Below are 7,559 nucleotides of genomic sequence, written 5' to 3'. Positions count from 1 at the left end.
GAGGAGACAATTGGCTGGATTCACATGGTAACAGGAGGGAGCCATAGTGGGTTCTTGAGCAGGAGTGCAAAGAGGTAGGTGTGGAGTTTTAGAAAGGTTATTGCACCAGTGGTCAATAACCAAACTGCAGAAAAAACTTTTTAGTGCATATCAGCCTTCTTCTCACATGGGTCAAATAAGGGAAAATATACAGCCAAGGCCAGGCCACACTGCCGGTCTAGCTGTGTGTTAAATGTTCGTTTTTTGTTGGTTTATAGCCAAGTTATTGCCCATTGGTGGCAGCAACGATTGGGGTTTTGGCTTATGATCTGACAGTTTGGTGAGCTCTGTGAATGAATGAATGAATGAATGGATGAGCGAGAGACAAGAGGGCAACTGGTGTGTTAGTCTGCACTGCTTTCAGCTCTTGCCCTGGGGCTAACAGTGTAGAAAATTGAAGCTTTAAGCTCTCTCTGTGTCTGTCATTCAGTATGCTGTGTGAGTGTGTAATGTTTTCCTGTCTCCAGAAGGCTTTAACAAATTATTGTGTGAAGTCTCTTAAATTAGAAGAGCTCTGTTCTGATTGGCACATACAGAGAAATAAGCACTTATACAAATATTCCTAAAATTTCAAGAAAATGAGGAAATTGAACTTCTAATACATTAAGTGTGCTAGACTTAAAAAGATTCATCTTTCAGAAACTAACTTAGAGGCTTTTAAAGAATCCAGGTTGAGGCCCTGGCCAAGTAGCTCAGTTGGGTAGAGTGTTGTCCCGATATGTCAAGGTTGTGGGTTTGATCCCCAGTCAGGGCACATACAAGACTCAACCAACGAATGCAGGAGTTAGTGGAACAACAGATCCCTCTCTCTTTCTCATTTTCACAGTGACAAGAATTAGACAGACTTTGTGGGATGATTGCATTTTGAGCTGTGTACATGTCAAATTGCTGTATTGTACACCTGAAAGTAATATGCTATTGTATACCAAATGTACTTAGAAAAAAAAATTAATTTAAAAAGTGTTAACATTCACTTACTACCTGCCCCCTCAATCCCTCTCCCTGCCAAGCACCACCACTGTCCCTTTCCTCCTGCCTCCTGTTTGGAATTTTATAGCATAAATATAGAAAAACATATCTTCCAAGTGTGTCTTCTCTGGAATTTAAACAGTAATCACTGCATTCCTAGAATTGCGAGCTTGACTGCACCCTTGCTTTCCACACACAACCACCAGTAAGGAGGAAGCAAGGGGCCCCTGGCAGAAAGAGAAGAGAATGTAAAAAGAAAGTCTGTTCCTTATCTGGCATAACTTGAGACTGACCTGGGGGTGCATGACTCCCCCACATTGAAGAACCCAGAGACCCCATTGGAGTTGTGGAGCAATAGTCTTGAAAGTCCTTAGAGGAGGTAGACATGGCCCAGAGACCGCCTCATACCCAATGCAGAGCCTGTGGAGGGAATGACTTGCCCTGGGTACTAGTGGCAAAGGACACACGAAAGCACCTGCCCACCACCTCTGCCAGTGTTGAGTGCTCTAGACTTGAGGTGGCCTCACAGTTGGAATACTGACAAGTGAGAGCTGATACATGGGCCTATGCTCACAGTGCAAGCCCAAGGATTGGCAGTGGATTGTTCACACCCAGGGCTTTGAACACGGCCTGTAAACAATATGAATGAGCATGTCACCTCCACACTGATGGCCCAATCTCATGAGATCTGGTGAAAGAAAGCCACACTAGCCAGCAGAAGTGATCCATTTGCTAGGTCAGATCCCCTGGAGCTGCCACGGAGCCCTGGGACAGCCTCATAGGGATAATAAGTGCCAGAGTTCATCAGGGAATCTGTCTGACCCCATTCATAGGGTGAAGAAAACACCTTTAAAAAACAAAAAGTGGGAATCAGGACCCACTTGGGCCCTGGTCCAGACACAGGGCACCTCACTCAAATGAACTTCTGGCCCCAGCCAGTCCCAGCCACTAGAGGGAGTTTTAGACCACTTTGAGGAAGGCAAGCCAAAGCATGGGGCCCCTTGAGACCCAGGAACCAGAGCAGGGATACTGTTGCTTGCTTGTGGCTTGGTACAAAGTATACTAGGTTCCGTAGGGTCTTACTTTAAGGAATTATTGAAGCCCGGGCTGGTATGGCTCAGTGGATTGAGCGCAGGCCTACGAACCACTCAGTTCAACTCCCAGTCCAGGCACAAGCCTGGCTTGCTGGCCAATGCCCAGTTGGGGGCGTGCGAGTCACATTGATGGTTCTCTCCCTTTCTCCTTCCTCTGTCTCTAAGAGTAAATTTTGAAACAAGTGATTGAAGAGCATTAGCTTGTAATATATTAGTGTACTGCGTTTAAAATACGTCTGTAAATTCTTTGGTACTCCTCCATTCAAGAGACAGTGCTTAATTCCCCTCCCCTTGAGAGTGCACTAGACTTAGTGACTCACTTCTAACAAACAGAATTTGGGGACATGACAACCTGTAACTTGAAAGGTATCAAAGCTTCCTTCTCTCTCTCTTTCTCTCACTAAAAAAAAAATAATACTGGGTATAGTGTAAAGAGAGTCACATAAAATTATACACATAAAGTACTTAGCATAGTGCCTGTAACATGGTAAGTGCTCAGTGAAAATTAGAAGTAATTGTCAAAATCATTATCGAACATTGAGACATCTTGGTACAGCTAAGACAAGGTGTTGTGGGTTGAAGTATGTTCCCTCAAAAAGATATATTCAAGTCTTAACTCCTGGTACCTGTGAATGTGATCTTATTTGGATATCAGTTTTTTGCAGATGTAATTAAGATGTAAATTAAAATGATCATGGTGGACTCTAAACCCACTCACTAGCACCCTTATGAGAAGAAACAGAGGCACCCACAGGGAGAATGCCATGTGATGATGGGGGCAGAAATTAGAGTGACGTATCTGCCAGCTATGGACCACCAAGGATCGCTGGCAACCACCTAAAGCTGGAAGAGGCAAGAAAGGACGTAGGGCCTTCAGAGGGAGCATGGCCCTGCCGACAGGCTACCTTGATTCCAGACTTCCTAAAGACCACCCCCAGTTTTGATGACTTGCTTTGAAGACTCTAGACTCCACATAGTCATACTCACAGCTATGACTTATTACAGTGAAAGGACACATAGCACAGTCACCAAACGGAAAAGGCCCCTGGGGGAAGTCTGCAGGGAGCCAGGAACAAGGTTGTATGACTCCTCCCCCAGGGGAGTCACACAGGCCATGCTTAATTCCTCCAGCAGTGAACTGTGGCAACACATCAGAAAAGGAAAAACCACCTGAGCCAAAGAGTCTAAGACTTTTATCAGAGGCCAGTCCCATAGTCACCCTCTGGCTAGCGTGTACCAAAGTGCCAGATTCGCAGAAGGTAGGCAGGTGTTCAGCATAAACCACAGTGTTTGTACAATTTAGGCCCAGTGAGCCACACATTATTTAGAGAGGGGCGGGAATCCCTCCCAAAATCTGAGTTCCCAGATGCTCAGGCTGCCATACAAGACAGCACCGGCTGGGTGGCTTAAACAACACACATTTGTTTTCTCACAGTTCTGGAGGTTAGGATCCAACATCAAGGTGCCACCAGGGTTGATTTCTGGTGAGGACTGTCTCTCTGGTTTGTAGATGGCTGCTTTCACACTATGTCCTCTCATGGTCTTCCCTCTCTGGTGCAGGGGAAAGAGCAATTTCTGGGTTCTTCTCCATATAAGGACACGGGTCCTATTGGATTAGGGCCTCACACTTCTGACCTTATTTAACTTTAACTACCTCCTTAAAGACCTCATCTTCACATATAGTTGCTTCAGGGGGTTAGGGCTTTAGCATATAAACTGGGATGTCGGGGAACACAATTCAGTCCATAGCAATAACCAAGGGCCAACTTTGCAAGCAGGCCTTTCTAGGACAAGTCTCAGGCCTGCCATGCTCTTTGCACAAGCTCCGTACCAGATTCCAGAAACCTTGAAATGGCTGCCAATTACATTGTTCCCTGGGAGGAAGGGGTTCCCATTTGATGCTTATGGTTCAGATTACAATTGCTCTCTCCTTGTTTGTTGAGAACTTTCCTGCTACCTTGGCCACAGCTGACGAGACCAGAGGTTGATGTGTGAGCAGAAGGCAACTCTACATGGAAAGAACCTAACAGCTCATGCCAACAGAGGCACCCGTATCTGGTGGCTGTGATCAAAGCTTGTCTTTTGGAAGGGACATGAAAGGGAGGCATGTTGGACATCAGTCGGGTACATGGGCTTTGGAGTAAGGCACTTTGAAGTTCATGCTGGATTGGATTTCTGACTCTGAAACTCTTATTGGTACAAACCATGCTGCTCTTTAATGAATATTTGAAGAGTGCTTGAAATGAATGTTTACCCTTGGTGAAATTAATTTTCTAAGTCTTGGTTTTATCATCTGGAAAAATTATGATGATAATTGTTCAATAGATTCAATAATTTAATGGAATTAAAGTGCTTTTTCACAATGCTTGGCCCGAGTAAGTGCTGAAAAAAGGACAACCAGCATTCTAAATGGTCAGGGAATGAAGTACTCTAAACTAAGGGTCACACGAATGCGGGTGATTTCCCGATGCTGCTGCTGTAAGCCATCAGCTTTGGAAGTGACTGAATTCCCAATGAGTGGGTGGATGATGAAATAATATTTCCGATCTTACTACATATTCTCATGAATCCTTGCAAAACTAATTTCCAGCATTTAATATGTTTATAGTTGTAGTAGTTGGAGTCTTGGAAGCCCAAAGAAAAGGAGTGCACAAATAAATAAACACCAACTGAAAACATGTCAAATGCTCAGAACACAAAAGTATGACATCGTTCAACATTTAGCACTGGAGACCCAGAATGACTCCACAAGCACGTACAGTGCTATAGAGAACAGTTCATGATAACGCTATAATGTCATAAACCTGAATGTACTAAATACTAGAGTGGCAAGAAGCAAAAATATAACCTCCAGGAAATGCAAGAAATAAACAGAAACGCAGCAGCAGCCCACTTACTTATCTTTGTCAGACTAGGATGGACCCAGTAGATACAGCACAAATAGTATAATTAATAAAGCTCCAGCAAGCTTATTCTCTTATAACCATGAATGCATCTTTTTAGTCAGTAACCATGGTAAATTAATAACCATTGACCCTAATACTAGGCCACAAAGAAAATGTCAATAAATTCCAAGGAAGGATGGATATACATTACATTCTCTGGCCATGATGTAATAAACCTGGATTTTAAAAACAAACTGCAATACAAAACTGCAATAGCTTTGAAAAAAAATTCTAACATCTCTCTTAAGCAACTCTTGCATCAATGTACAAATAAACCAAAATCTGAAGAACATCTAGAGTAATAATATTGAAAAAAATGGTTATGAAAACATCACATATCAAAACATGTCAGATTTAGCTAAACCAGATCTCAGAGCAAAATGCATAGTTTAAGATATACAAGATATAGTTGAAAAACACTAAACAACTAAATGTACCCAAAAACAAATTCAATAGACAAGTGTTAAGCTGGGGGAAATAGCTGCAACAGTTGAAAGACAAAGGGTGTGATATTGTGATTTATATTTATATTTGGTCTTTGTCCACAGTTCCTGGCTCACAGTTCCCAAAACCCTTGGAATTTCCCAAGTGATGGGAGTGATAAAGGTGTCTCTTATTATGTTAATGAGGTCACTTTGCAAGTCACCTAAGGATTGGGGCTGGTTGCCAGGGAAACCAACCAAGTGATTAGAGGATTACAATTTTCAGTACCACCCCCTGGCCTCTGGGAAAGGAAGAGGGGCTGGAGATGGAATTCAATCACCGAAGGCCATGATTTACGGTAATCAGCTATGCCTCTGTAATAAAGCCTCCATTAAAAAAAAAAAAAAAAAGGATGAGGTTCAGAGAGCTTCTGTTGGTGAACACCAGGAGATTTGGGGAGAGTGGCATGCTAAAAGAGAACATGGAACCTCTGTACCCTTTGCCCAAACCTTGCCCTAAGCATCTTAGTGAAACAAAGGAAGGGCTTATGGTAGAAGAAACAATAGGAGAGACAAAAGAAGCAACAGTACAACAAAAGAAGGGCTTACGGTAGAAGAAGCAACAGGAGAGAGCCTAGGGCATGCTCTGCTTTGACTCTCTAGAAACATTCCAGGAAAGGAGTGAGCCATGGCGGAGCTGCTGTTAGCTTACTAAAAAGTCGGAGAAAAGGGGGCCTTGGAGACAGCTTCAGGGATGAGCTGCCCATAGCTCACCTGGTTGCAAGTCTCCTGGGGACCCTTAGACTTTAGGAGAGAAAAGTAAAAATGCACACCTGAGAGGGAAGAAAGACGTGGGCATGCTTTGGAGAGAGCCCACCCAATTTCTACACATTTTAATCCAAGAATTCCACTGCCGGGAAGTTACTTTTTAAATTTATGTTTCAAACATCTAGCTGTCTAAAAATTTTTAATGGAAGGATAAACCAAAACATGTATAAACAGCTATTTTCAAGAAAGTCAATTAAAAAAGGAAGATAAAATGATTTCCTATGAGAGGAGGGAAGAGGGGAGGAGACAGGGAGAGAAGCTAGATTTCTCTGAATATAATATACTATTATTGTATTGGGAACCATTAAATATAATATAATAATCATGTTACAGAATTACATTATATTTCAGAAGTCTTGTCATACTCCAAAGCAAGAAAGTTATTGAATATTACTGGGATCACATCAAGCAGGTTTAAAAGGCTTCCACTCACCAAAGATGGAGCAATTTGAACATCAAAAAGAATAACTTCAGGCCCTGGCTGGGTTATTCAGTTGGTTAGAGAGTTGTCCCAATACACCAAGACTGTGGGCAAGACTTAACCAATGACTACATAAATAAATGGAACAACAAATCAATGTCTCTCTCTCTCTCTCCCTTCCTCTTTCTCTCTAAAATTGACAAATAAACGTTTTTTTAAAGTAATAACTTCAATGAATTGAAATACATCAACTAGGCACGAGATGATGATGAGGCTAAAAGACATCATTGGTTGCCTTTGGAGGATGCTAGTGAACCAGCGCATTGTTCTGAAAACTGGAAAATACAAAGAGAAAAAGTAACTGACCAGATAATTGATGATATTAAAGAACTATTGTTGAATTTTTGCGATATGATAATGATGTATAGCTAACTTGTTTAAAAGAGTTATTGTTTACAGGACCATCTTGAAATATCTATGGACAAAATGATATGATAGCTGGTTTGTTTCAGAATAATCCAGTGGAGATGGGGGAAAGGGTGGAAACTATAAATAAAACAAGATTGGATGTGAATTGATAACTGTTGCAGTGGAGTAATGCATACATGGAGATTTATTGCATTATTCTCTCTCCTTTTCTATATGTTTGAAATCTTCCAGAGTAGAAATATAATTTTATGGACGCAAAATTATATTGAGAGTGTGACTTGAGCCGATACTGCTAGCCATGAGGTTTTAAATCATATTTGTTTAGGTTTGTTTTAGAAAACAAAAAGAGGGAAACACCAGAACTGCTACAGAGAGAAGGGACATGTAAGCAATGCCTTTTAAAAAAATGAGT

This window comes from Desmodus rotundus, chromosome X (assembly GCF_022682495.2).
Source record: "Desmodus rotundus isolate HL8 chromosome X, HLdesRot8A.1, whole genome shotgun sequence".
Lineage (NCBI taxonomy): Eukaryota > Metazoa > Chordata > Mammalia > Chiroptera > Phyllostomidae > Desmodus > Desmodus rotundus.
The sequence above is the reverse complement of the archived record's forward strand: the minus strand, read 5'-3'. Positions refer to the sequence as shown.